Here is a 13,859-nt window from a genome sequence, read left to right on the forward strand (position 1 = left end):
GTGCTAATCTACTACATACACATCATGTTGAAAGCAGGGGCTGGGCGTGGTGGCTCATGCCTGTAATCCCAGCACTTTGGGAGGCCGAGGCAGGCGGATCGCTTGAGGCTAGGAGTTCGAGACCAGCTTGGCCAACATGGTGAAACCCCATCCCTACTGAAAATACAAAAATTAGCCAGGCATGGTGGCGAGCACCTGTAGTCCCAGCTACTCAGGAGGCTGAGGCAGAGAATCTCCTGTACAAGAGAGGAAGAGGTTGCAGTGAGCCAAGATTGTGCCAATGCACGCCAGCCTGGGCAACAGAGTGAGACTCCATCTTAAAAACAAACGAACAAAAAACCTCAAAGTACAAAAATATTTTTTATTTTTATTTTTATTATTGAGACGGAGTCTCACTCTATCACCCAGCCTGGGGTGCTGTGGCACAATCTCAGCTCACTGCAACCTCTGCCTCTCAGGTTCAAGGGATTCTTCAGCCTCAGCCTCCCGAGTAGCTGGGCCTACAGGTATATGCCACCACACTCAGCTAATTATTGGGCTTTTTATTTATTTTTTTTTGAGATAGAGTTTCACTGGAGTATAGTGGTGCATTCTCGGCTCACTGCAACTTCCACCTCCCAGGTTCAAGCAATTCTCCTGCCTCAGCCTCCCGAGTAGCTGGGATTACAGGCGCCTACCACCACACCCAGCTAATTTTTGTATTTGTTGCAGAGACAGGGTTTCACCGTGTTGGCCAGGCTGGTCTCGAACTCCTGACCTCAGGTGATCCTCCCACCTCGGCCTCCCAAAGTGCTGGGATTACAGGTGTGAGCCACCACAACCGGCCTAATTTTTCTATTTTTAGTAGAGACAGAGTTTTGTCCAGTTGGCCAGGCTGGTCTTAAACTCCTGACCTGAAGTGATCTACTTGCCTTGGCCTCCCAAAGTGCTGGGAATACAGACATGAGCCACCATGCCCAGCCAATGTTTTGTATTTTTATACACCAGCAACAGCCAGTTAAGAAATGTAATAGGCCAGGCATGGTGGCTCACGCCTGTAATCCCAGCACTTTGGGAGGCTGAGGCAGGTGGATCATGAGGTCAGGAGATCAAGACCATCCTGGCTAACATGGTGAAACCCCGCCTTTACTAAAAATACAAAGAATTAACTGGGCATGGTGGTGGGTGCCTGTAGTCCCAGCTACTCAGGAGGCTGAGGCAGGAGAATGGCGTGAATCCAGGAAGTGGAGCTTGCAGTGAGCCGAGATCATGCCACTGCACTCCAGCCTGGGCGACAGAGAGAGACTCCGTCTCAAAAAAAAAAAAAAAAGAAAAAGAAGAAGTATAATCAGGCAAGGCATGGTGGCTGATGCCTGTAATCCCAGAATTTGGGGAGGCTGAGGCGGGTGGATCACCTGAGGTCAGGAATTCGAGACCAGCCTGGCCAACATCGTGAAACCCTGTCTCTACTAAAAATACAAAAAATTAGCTGGGTGTAGTGTCGGGTGCCTGTAATCCCAGCTACTCAGGAGGCTGAGGCAGGAGAATTGCTTGAACTCGGGAGGCAGAGGTTGCAGTGAGCTGAGAAAGTGCCATTGCACTCCAGCCTGAGCAACAAGAGCAAGACTCTGTCTCAAAAAAAAAAAAAAGAAATGTAATCAAAGAGATACTTACTTGGCTGGGGAGATACCATGATCAAGAAATGTAACCAAAGAGAATGATAGCATTTCTGATAACATAAAAAGTATGCAGGCTGGACATGGTGGCTCCCACCTGTAGTCCCAGCACTTCGGAAGGCTGAGGCAGACAGATCACTTGATCCCAGGAGTTCAAGCCCAGCCTGGGCAACATGGCAAAATTCTGTCCCCACATGGAGACTGACCAACATGGAGAAACCCCAGATCTACTAAAAATGACCAACATGGAGAAACCCCAGATCTACTAAAAATACAAAATTAGCCGGGCGTGGTGGCACATGCTTGTAATCCCAGCTACTCTGGAGGCTGAGGCGGGAGAATCACTTGAACCCAGGAGGCAGAGGTTGCAGTGAGCCGAGAGCGCGCCATTGCACTCTAGCCTGGGCAACAAGAGTGAAACTCTGTCTCAAAAATAAATAAGTAAAAATATAAATATAAATATATAAAATAAATAAAGGCTGCTACCTTCCTAAAAATGCTAGGTTTCTGATCAACTGGTGATGGGAATGGGATTAGAACGGCTGCAGGACCATTGGGGAGGGAGAGACAGGAAGAAAGAAGAAAATTGAGAGATTATCAACATTATTTATTGCTCATAAAATGTGTAGAAGCCAGGTGTGGTGGCTCATGCCTGTAATCCCAATACTTTGGGAGGCCAACATGAGCTGATCACTTGAGGGCAGGGGTTCAAGACCAGCCTGGCCAACATGGCGAAACCCCATATCTACTAAAAATACAAAATATTAGCCAGGTGTGGTGGTGCGCATCTGTAATCCGAGCTACTTGGGAGGCTGAGGCACAAGAATCTCTTGAACCCAGTATGTGGAGTTTGCAGTGAGCCAAGCTCATGCCTCTGCACTCCAGCCTGGGTGACAGAGTGAGACTCTGTCAAAGAAAAAAAAAAAAAAAGAAAGAAAGAAAGGGAAAGGGAAAGGGAAAGGGAGGGAGAAGAGGGCCCGGTGCGGTGGCTCACACCTGTAATCCCAGCTCTTTGGGAGGCGGAGGCAGGTGGATCACCTGAGGTCAGGTGTTCAAGACCAGCCTGGCCAACATGGTGAAACTTCGTCTCTACTAAAAAATACAAAAATTAGCTGGTCATGGTGGCAGGATCCTGTAATCCCAGCTACTTGGGAGGCTGAGGCCAGAGGATTGCTTGAACCCGGGAGGCAGAGGTTGCGGTGAGCCGAGATCACGATACTGCACTCCAGCCTGGGTGAAGGAGTGAGACTCTGTCAAAAAAAAAAAAAGAGAAAAGAAAAAAGAGAATGTGTAGAGCCTGAACCTGAAAATAAACTATTTCTTCTTCTGGCAAATGTTTAGAGGAGCAGATACAATTTAGCTACGCTTGCTAAAAAAGATTCTCCACAGTGAATATTCAAAGGGACACGTACCATCAGTCCTGAAAGAGGCTATACACCATGCCCCTCAGGCTAGGGAGGTACAAGTGTTTTCATAAGTTTTGTTTGCTTTTGTTTTTACAAGCTCACAGCTAACATCATGTTCTCATAGTTTTTGAATGCACTTCAAATGCACTATAATTTTTTTCTTTTTTTTTTTTTTGAGACGGAATCTCACTCTATGACCAGGCTGGAGTGCAGTAGCGTGATCTTGGCTCACTGCAACCTCTGCCTCTCTGGTTCAAGTGATTCTCCTGCCTCAGCCTCCCAAGTAGCTGGGATTACAGGCGTGTGCCACCACACTCGGCTAATTTTTGTATTTTTAGTAGAGATGGGGTTTCGCCATGTTGGCCAGACTGATCTTGAACTCCTGGCCTCAAGTGATCTACCCACCTCTGCCTCCCAAAGTGCTAGGATTACAGGCATGAGCCACTGCACCCCACCCACATTAATATTTTTGAATCGCTTTTGACTATAATAGGAGCTTCTCTCCATGGCTGGCCAGCCTATTATTTGACAAACATGTTCAGTTCTGCACAATGAACTTTTTTTTCTTTTGGTACGGAGTTTCTGCTCTTGTTGGCCAGGCTGGAGAGCGGTGGCTCCCTGCAACCTCTGCCTCCCAGGTTCAAGCAATTCCCTGGCCTCAGCCTCCCGAGTAGTTGGGATTACAGGCACGTGCCACCACACCTGGCTAATTTTTGTATTTTTAGTAGAGACGGGTTTTCACCACGTTGGCCAGGCTCTCTCAAATTCCTGACCTCGGGTGATCCGCCTGCCTCAGCCTCCCAAAGTGCTGGGATTACAGGCGTGAGCCACCGTGCCTGGCCCAGAGCTCTTTTAACCATTATTTACAGCAAACTGCAGATTTAAATGGTAGTTCCTTAAAAGCCCAAACTTCGAGGTCCAAAATATTTGGGAATATCAGTATATTCAGGCATCATTCCCTTTTCCAAACCTGCCCTTGCAATCATATTCATCTATGTGGTATGCCCAGATTACAGAATCCACTAATTTCATGATTTTATCCTTTACTAATTAAGCTGAGATTTGTCCTCTTGACAAATCTGTGAAAGCCAATGAATAGTCTGGAACTCTCCGGAGTTATGTCAGGGTAGAAAAATTGATGAATTATCCCCATTCCCATCCCGACCTGTGGTCAATGGCTTTCATAGCTTTCTTTGTTCCTCCCTTCTTCCCTCTCTACTTTCCTCCCTCTTTCATTCCTCCTTTTCCTTCCTTCCTTCCTTCCTTCCCTCCTTCCCTCCTTCCCTCCTTCCTTCCGTCCTCCCTCCTGCCTTTCTTCTTTCTTTCTTTTTTTTTTTCTTTCTTTCTCTTTCTTTCTTTCTTTCTTGTCTGTCTTTTTTCTTTCTCTTTCTTTATTTCTTTCTTTCCTTTCTTTCTCTTTCTTCTCTTTCTTTTCTTTCTCTTTTCTCTCTCTCTCTTTCTCTCTCTCTTTCTTTCTCTCTGTCTCTCTTTCCTAAGCAGTCATTTTCTTCAAATTATATTTTTAAGTCAAAGAATTACCCCTCCTACTCTCCATGAAAACCTGATGAAAAGGGGATTGTTATGATCAAACTATAAAAGTTAGAGACAGGAAGAATACTAGAGATTAACAGGGGTTGGGGAAAAGGGGAGTGGGGAGCTAGTCTTTAATTGGTATAGAGTTTCTGTTTGGGATGATGAAAAATTTCTGTGATTGGATAGTGGTGATGATTGAACAACTTTGTGAATATACTTAATGCTACTGAATTGTACATGTAAAAGTGGTTAAAATGGTAAATTTTATTATGTATATTTACCATGATAAAAAATGAACAGAGCCTCAGAGAAATCTGGGACATCATTGAGCTCATCAAAATACAGCTGATGGGAATACCAGAGGAGAGGAAAGAAAAGGGCAAGAAAAAAAAAAATCAAAGGAAACATATATCTAAAATGATCTAAATCTGATGGAAAACATTAATCTACACATCCAAGAGATGCAGTGAACACAAGTAGAGGCTGGGCACAGTGGCTCACCCCTGTAATCCCAGCACTTTGGGAGGCTGTGGTGGGCGGATCACGAGGTCAGGAGATCAAGACCATCCTGGTTAACATGGTGAAACCCCGTCTCTACTAAAAATATAAAAAATTAGCCGGGCATGTTGGTGGGCACCTGTAGTCCCAGCTACTCAGGAGGCTGAGGCAGGAGAATGGCATGAACCTGGGAGGCAAGGTTGCAGTGAGCCGAGATTGTGCCACTGCACTCCAGCCTGGGTGACAGAGCATGACTCTGTCTCAAAAAAAAAAAAAAAAAAAAAAAAAGAACCCAAGTAGAATGAACACAAGACAGAGATCCACACCCAGATGCATTATAATAAAATTCTGAAAGCCAAAGAGAAAATCTTGAAACAGCAGGAGAAGAATGACTCATCACTGAAAAGGAGACCCTGATATGATGAACAGGTGACTCCTCATGAGAAACAGTGGAGGCCAGAAGGCAGTGGATGGTGTATTCAAAGTGCTGAAAGAAAAAACTTATCAACCAAGGATCTGTGTCTAGCAAAACTATCTGTCAAAAATGAGGGCAAGGGGTCTGAGTGTGGTGGCTCATGCCTGTAATCCCAGCCTTTTGGGAGGCTGAGGAGGGCGGATCATGAGGTCAGGAGTTTGAGACCAGCCTGACCAACATGGTGAAACCCTGTCTCTAAAAAAAATACAAAAATTTGCCAGGCGCAGTGGTGCTCACCTGTAGTCCCAGCTACTCAGGAGACTGAGGCAAGAGAATCGCTTGAACTTGGGAGGTGGAGGTTGCAGTGAGCCGAGATCACGCCATTGCACTCCAGCCTGGGCATCAACAGTGAAACTCCATCTCAAAAAAAAAAAAAAAAAAAAAAAGAGAAAAAGAATTTCTATTTTTTTTTTTTTGAGACGGAGTCTTGCTCTGTCGCCCAGGCTGGAGTGCAGTGGCGCAATCTCGGCTCACTGCAAGCTCCGCCTCCCGGGTTCACGCCATTCTCCCGCCTCAGCCTCTCCGAGCAGCTGGGACTACAGGCGCCCGCCACCACGCCCTGCTAATTTTTTTGTATTTTTAGTAGAGACGGGGTTTCACCGTGGTCTCGATCTCCTGACCTCGTGATCCACCCGCCTTGGCCTCCCAAAGTGCTGGGATTACAAGCGTGAGCCACCGTGCCCAGCCTAGAGAAAAGAATTTCTTTAGAGAGAGTTGGTAGCAGGTTGTGCTGCACACCCTCTGGTGGCAGAAGGAACTGTTGCTTTGCTAATTACAGCCAAGTGAAGAGTTTCTCAGAACCATTCCTTGAACTTGACTTTTGTGTTTGGAGAGACACAGGGACTGGTACCTGACTTGGACTTGAGCATGCCTAAAGGTGAGGGGCAATCAGAAGCTGTCCGTGGTCACTGAGTATGGAAAGAGGGTTTCTGCTGATAGTAGCTTTTCTGCCACGTTGATCAGGTATAGGTGGACCAGATGTGTAACCATTTGACAAGGGCTAGATTTGGTTGCTGTCTATGGTCTCATAGGTCATGCATCCTAATGCTTCTTTTTGAAAGAACATTTACCACCAGATGCCTAGGGCTAAGGAGGGGTTCCTATGAGTCAGCTGTATGATAACTCGGAAGAAAAATTCATGGTGAAGGTAACCCGTGAGGAAATTATTTAAAAACCAATGGAGGGCTGACAGCAGTGGCTCATGCCTGTAATTCCAGCACTTTGGGAGACTGAGACTGGAAGATCACTTGTGGCCAGGAGTTTGAGGCCAGCCTGGGCAATGTAGCAAGATTCTGCATCTATCAAAAATAAAAATAATTAGCCAGGCATGGTAGTCCCAGCTACTCAGGAAGCTGAGGCAGGAGGATCACTTGAGCTCAGGAGTTTAAGACTGTAGTGAGTGATAGAGCAAGACGTTGTCTCTTAAAAAAAGAAAAAGAAAACAACAACAACAGTGGAAAATGCCTTGGGGAAAACAGCCCCAAAGTGTGATCTCTGCCTCAACCAAGAGACACACATGACGAATTCCAACCATACCAGTAATGCAGATTTTTTTTCTTTATTCTGTCTCTCCTCCCCACTGACTTAGACAGCAGAGAGTCTTGCAGGAGGGGGAGGAGGAAAAGCAAAGAGAAGAAATGGAAGACATCCTCCTTCCTGCCCTTGTCGACTGAAAAGGAGAAGCCCAACTCAAAGCTTCTCCGAAGTCCAACTCAGGCCTGACTTATAGAAAGAAGAAAGAAGCGGGCGGGCAAAGTGGCTCACACCTGTAATCTCAGCATTTTGGGAGACCAAGGCGGGCAGATCACTTGAGGTCAGGAGTTCAAGACCAGCCTGTCCAACATGGCGAAACCCTGTCTTTACTAAAAATGCAAAAATTAGCTGGGCGTGGTGGCAGGCACCCGTAATCCCAGCTACTTGGGAGGCTGAGGCAGGAAAATCGCTTGAACCTGGGAGGTGGAGGCTGCAGTGAGCCGAGATCGCACCACTGCACTCCAGCCTGTAAGACAGAGCAAGACTCCATCTCAAAAAGAGAGAAAAAAAAGAGGAAAGAAGCTTTAATCAATTGAGACAATAAAGTCTTTCTTTGGATCAGGCTGGATTTTTAAATAACCGGATAAAGGTGATTAATTTGTTACGTGACCAAGAGAGTCTACAAGGCTCTGGGATCTGCCCGAGATTCCTTCCGGGATCAGGGCAGAACAATGCAACAGGACAGTCTAAAAGAGCAGTTACTGAGAAGACATGAATCTGCTTCCATTTGCACCCTTCCAAGTCTATCTCATGCAAAAGCAGTTGTACTCAGATGACTATCTCATTCACCAGCAGCCACAGCTTATGAAAAAAGGAAATTGACAAAGGAAGAGGCTTAAGGGGCATAGGCAAGAAGAAAAGTCTTGAACTAGTGAGCACTGAAATCAAAACCGCAGGCTTATGGTTAGAGAAATTTCCCCCATTTCATGTATGAGGAAGCGAATACTTCCAGAATGTGAGTGACGTGTCTTAGATCACACAGCTTAGAGTGCAGCAGAGGCTAAAAAGGGACAAAAGTTGTCTGGTTCCAAATCCCAAATAGAAGATGGACTCGATCCAGAGGTGACTCATGGTGGGGAAGGCGGGGGTCCAGGATCCAGGCAAACACCATGAACTGATAGAGCAGTTCTGCAGGATGAAGTAGCTTTTTCTATATGTGTGAAGCCAACAATATGAATGAGTGGAGAAAAGAGCGCATGGCTTTCATTCTTCCAGAGTCTGAGTTTTGCAGGGGATTGACTGGGATTGAGAATACATTTGCAAGATATATATATATTTTTTTCCAGGCTTTTGGTTTTTAAGAAAACAGTCAGTCCGGGAGCAGTAGCTCACGCCTGTAATCCCAGCACTTTGGGAGGCCAAAGCGGATGGATCACAAGGTCAAGAGTTCGAAACCAGCCTAGCCAACATGGTGAAACCCCATCTCTACTAAGAATACAAAATTAGGCCAGTCATGGTGGCTCACCCCTGTAATCCCAGCACTTTGGGAGGCTGAGGCGGGTGGATCACCTGAAGTCGGGAGTTTGAGACCAACCTGAGCAACATGGAGAAACCTCATCTCTACTAAAAATACAAAATTAGCCAGGCATGGTGGCACATGCCTGTAATCCCAGCTGCTCGGGAGGCTGAGGTGGGAGAATCACTTGAACTCGGGAGGTGGAGGTTGCAGTGAGCCGAGATCGTGCCATTGCACTCCAGCCTGGGTGACAGAGACTCCGTCTCAGAAAAAAATAAAATAAAACAAATAAAAAATAAAAAAATTCTGGGGCCTGGGAAGTCCAAGATCAAGGCACTGGCATATTCAGTATCTGGTGAGGGGCTGCGTCCTTGTTCGTGGATGGCCGTCTTCTGGCTATAACCTCACATGGCAGAAGAGGTGAAGGAGTTTTCTGGGGTCTCATTTATTTAATTAATTAATTAATTAATTTTTTTTTTTTTTGAGATGGAGTCTCGCTCTGTCACCCAGGCTGGAGTGCAATGGTATGATCTCAGCTCACTGCAACCTCCACTTCCTGGGTTCAAGAAATTCTCCTGCCTCAGCCTCCCAAGTAGCTGGGACTACAGGTGCGCACCACCATGCCTGGCTAATTTTTGTATTTTTAGTAGAGATGGGGTTTCACATGTTGGCCAGGGTGGTCTCAAACTGCTGACCTCAGGTGATCCACCTGCTTCGGCCTCCCAAAGTGGTGGGATTACAGGCGTGAACCACCGCACCCAGCCTGGGGTCTCTTTTAAAAGAACACTAACCCCATTCATGAAGGCTTCACTCTCATGACATAATCACCTCCTCAAAGCCCAACCTCCTAGTCTCCTCCCCTTGAGGATTAGGCTTCAAGGCATACATTTTGGGGGGACACAAACTTTCAGTCTGTAGCAGCTGGTTTAATTGTTGAATACACTTCCATGGTTTAAAAATAGAAAAACATACAGAAGGTATCTAGTGATAAGCTCCTCCCAGCTCCTGTTCCTATTATGTTGTCAAACCCCAAAAGACAACCACTGTTATTGATTCCCTGTGCATTTTTCTAGAATTTTTTTATTTTTCTTTTCTTTTTTTTTTTTTTTTTTGAGATGGAGTCTCACTCTGTCTCCCAGCCTGGAGTGCAGTGGCATAATCTCAGCTCACTGCAACCTCTGACTCCCAGATTCAAGTGATTCTCCTGAGTATCTGGGACTACAGGCACAGACCACCATGCCTGCCTCATGTTTGTATTTTTAGTAGAGGTGAGATTTCGCCATGTTGGCCAGGCTGGTCTCAAACTCCTGACCTCAAGTGATCTGCACTCCTCCTCGGCCTCCCAAAGTGCTGGGATTACAGGCATGAGCCACCATGCCCGGCCTACGGTTTCTTTATGCATATGCATGCCACTACTTAGCAGTACAGTCATGAACTGCTTAAAGATGGGGATGTGCTCTCAGAAATGCATCATTAAGTGATTTTGTTGTATGAATATCATAGAGTTTACTTACACAAACCTAGATGGTTTAGCCTACTATATACACCTAGGCTATATGGTACAGCCTATTGATCCTAGACTACAAAATTGTATGGCATGTTACTGTTCTGAATACTGTAGGCACTTGTAGCACTGTGGTATTTGTGTATCTAAACACATAAACATAGAAAAAAAGCAGTAAAAATATGGTAGTATAATCTTATGGGACTGTCATAAAATATGCTGCTGCTTGTTGACTGAAATGTTGTTATTCAGCATGACTCTATATTATTTCCCTCTTTATTTTTCACAAAAGTTAGTATACTGTAATATTGTTCTGTATTTTGTTATTTCCCTTAGCAGTCTTGGAAATATATATATATATTTTTCTTTTAGAGACAGAGTCTCACTCTGTCTCCCAGGCTATGGTGCAGTGGCACAATCTCAGCTCACTACAACCTCCACCTCCTGGGTTCAAGCGATTCTCCTGCCTCAGCCTCCTGAGTAGCTGAGATTACAGGCACATGCCACCATGCCTGGCTGCTTTTCGAATTTTTTAGTAGAGACAGGGTTTCACCACATTGGCCAGGCTGGCCTCAAACTCCTGACCTCAGGTGATCCCCCCACCTTGGCCTCCCAGAGTGCTAGGATTACAGGCATGAGCCACCACACTGGCCTTTTTTTTTTTTTTTTTTTTCATTTTGAGACGTAGTCTTGCTCTGTCTCCCAGGCTGGAGTGCAGTGGCACGATCTCAGCTCACTGCAATCTTTGCGTCCCAGGTTCAAGCGATTCTCCTGCCTCAGCCTCCTGAGTAGGTGGGATTACAGGTGCCCACCACCATGCCCAGCTACTTTTTGTATTTTTAGTAGAGATGGGGTTTCACCATGTTGGCCAGGCTGGTCTTGAACTCCTGACCTCAAGTGATCTGCCCACCTTGGCCTCCCAAAGTGCTGGGATTACAGGCATGAGCCCCCACGCCTGGCCAGAAATATTTCTTAGCATATAGATAATTTTCTTATTTTTACAGGTGCCTAGTATTCTACTGTAAGGATATATCCCAATTTATGAAACCCGTCTCCTATTGATGGATATTTTATTATTATTTTTTGAGACAGGGTCTTACTGTCACTCAGGCTGAGTGCAGTGGCAGCTCGCTGCAGCCTTGACCTCCTGGGCTCAAGCGATCCTCCTGTCTCAGCCTCCCAAGTAGTTGGGACTACAGGTGTATGCCACCAAGCCTGGCTAATTTTTTTTTTTTTTAATTTTTAAATTTAAAATTTTTGTTTTTGGTAGAGAAGAAGTCTTGGTATGTGGCCCAGGCTGGTCGTGAACTCCTAGATGCAAGCGATCCTCCCACCCTGGCCTCCCAAATTATATTTTTAAAAATAATTTCTTTATTCTCAAATGGTAGTGACTGGTTTGATACTGGTGGGAATTGTAACACAAATTTCTTGGCCGGGCGTGGTGGCTCATGCCTGTAATCCCAGCACTTTTGGGGGGCAGAGGCGGGCGGAACACGAGATCAGGAGATCAAGACCATCCTGGCTAACATGGTGAAACCCTATCTCTACTAAAAATACAAAAAATTAGCCAGGTGTGGTGGCGTGCACCTGTAGTCCCAGCTACTCGGGAGGCTGAGGCAGGAGAATGGCGTGAACCTGGGAGGCAGAGCTTGCAGTGAGCTGAAATCGTGCCACTGCACTCCAGCCTGGGCGACAGAGGGAGACCCCGTCTCAAAAAAAAAAAAAAAAAAAAAAAAAAAAAATATATATATATATATATATATATACACACACACATATATATATATATATAGATTTCTTTTATGACACCAAAGGTGATGAAACTGTTTTGTTTGGGATGGCTGATGGTCATGACCTCTACTGGTTTCAAGAACTGTCCCTGACCAATACTAACTTTCGTATTTTCTTCCTGCTTTCTCCTCCCTTTTACTCTCCTTCCTCTCTTCTCTCTCTCCATTTTCTTTGTTATTGCTAAATATAGGGAGCTATATTATGTTTAGCATTTAGATTCAGAATGACAAATGTGCCTTACAGTGGTGTTTCTCAAATTTTTATGTGCAAACTAATCACCAGGTGATCTTGTTAAAATGCAGATTTGATTCTGAATGGGGCCTGAGATTCTACATTTCACAGAAGCTCCTAGGTGATTGACGCTGTTGATCCATGGGCCACACTGTAAAAGAGGCAGTGTCTTCTTACAGTAGGGTTACAGAAACTGTTTATCTAAAGAGCACTTTCTTGTAAGCTTGCTCCAACTCTCCAAAGAAAGAACAAGCAGTTTAGCCTTCTCTTCTCTACCCCACCCCAACTAATTCTCTTTGGCTTGGCCTTGAGAAGGGTAGGGTGTTCCCCTTGTCTTATCACAGAAAAGTACATCTTAGATGTTGCATTCTGGAGTCAGTTTTGCTATTTATATTGCTGCATCACAAATTCTTAACAAATCAGTTAATTTGAATTTGACTTTTGTTCAATCCAAAGGAGAGGAGGAAAAAAGAGTTTAAAAACACAAAAGCTGAGAAAGTTGAAAGCTATTTAGTTGTGTCTCTTTGAACAGAATTTATTGAATTAGGGGAAGTTTATCCTTGATTTGTATTTCCTTTCCAGTTATCAGTTGTACACTTTGCTCAAACACCCAACTGCTCGCATTTCTTCTGCGTACCATTTACTGTAATTTTGCTTTGAGGAAATGATTAATCAGAAACCAGAGGGATGTAGGCTGGGCGCGGTGGCTCACGCCTGTAATCCCAGCACTTTGGGAGGCTGAGGCGGGCATATCACCTGAGGTCAGGAGTTCGAGACCAGCCTGGCCAACATGGTGAAACCCCCATCTCTACTAAAAATACAAACATTAGGTGGGCGTGGTGGCGCACGCCTGTAATCCCAGCTACTTGGGAAGCTGAGGGGGAAGAATCTCTTGAACCTAGGAGGCGGAGCTTGCAGTGAGCCTAGATTGCGCCACTGCACTCCAGCATGGGCGACAGAGACTCCATACAAACAAACAAAAAAACCAGAGGAATGTATACCAGCGAGTTGAGATACATCTTTTTGGAAAGAACATCATCTTTAATGAATTCTGTAAGAATTGGTTCAGCAATTAACATGGGAAAGTTCATACAGGTGAGATCTTTTAAAAAAAGTTTTTTAAAGAAAAGCAAAAAAGCAAGAATACTGGTGAAGATCTTTGGTTTCTAACAATGTGAATCTATTACACAGCAACTGAGCCACCTGGAGAATATGAAAATTCAAATTTCCACACTCATCTACCTTCTGAAGACTGGAATACACAACAGCCACCTTTATCTTTCTAGGCTATCTAGATGACTAGAATGCAGTAATGGTGCTAGGACAATTGACACCACTGCTGTCATCCTCACCCACAGTATCAAGTTATCTGTGATCTCTTTTCTGAAAATCTTAAGCTGTCTACAGGCTGGGGCTAAAGCACTTAGCTAAGTTTTCTCTTCTTCAGAGAATTGTTTTCAGCAATTCCCTATCAGTTACACCTTTAAGGAACAGGTTAAACTGGTTTATATGATTTTATGTTGTTGAAATTCTAACCATTTAGTTTTGGAATTGGATGTAGTCTTGAAAAGAGAACTAGTACCCCACCCTTGCAGGGTAAAATAATTGATAGTTGCTACTTTTCTACTGACCAGCAGCATATATTATACGAAGGTGACTTTTTTTGAAACAGTCTTGCTCTGTTGCCCAGGCTGTTGTAAGCTCCACCTCGGCTCCCTGTAAGCTCCACCTCCCCAGCTCAAGCGATTCTTATACCTCAGCCTCCCTAGTAGCTGAG

This window comes from Nomascus leucogenys, chromosome 5 (assembly GCF_006542625.1).
Source record: "Nomascus leucogenys isolate Asia chromosome 5, Asia_NLE_v1, whole genome shotgun sequence".
Taxonomy (NCBI): Eukaryota; Metazoa; Chordata; class Mammalia; order Primates; family Hylobatidae; genus Nomascus; species Nomascus leucogenys.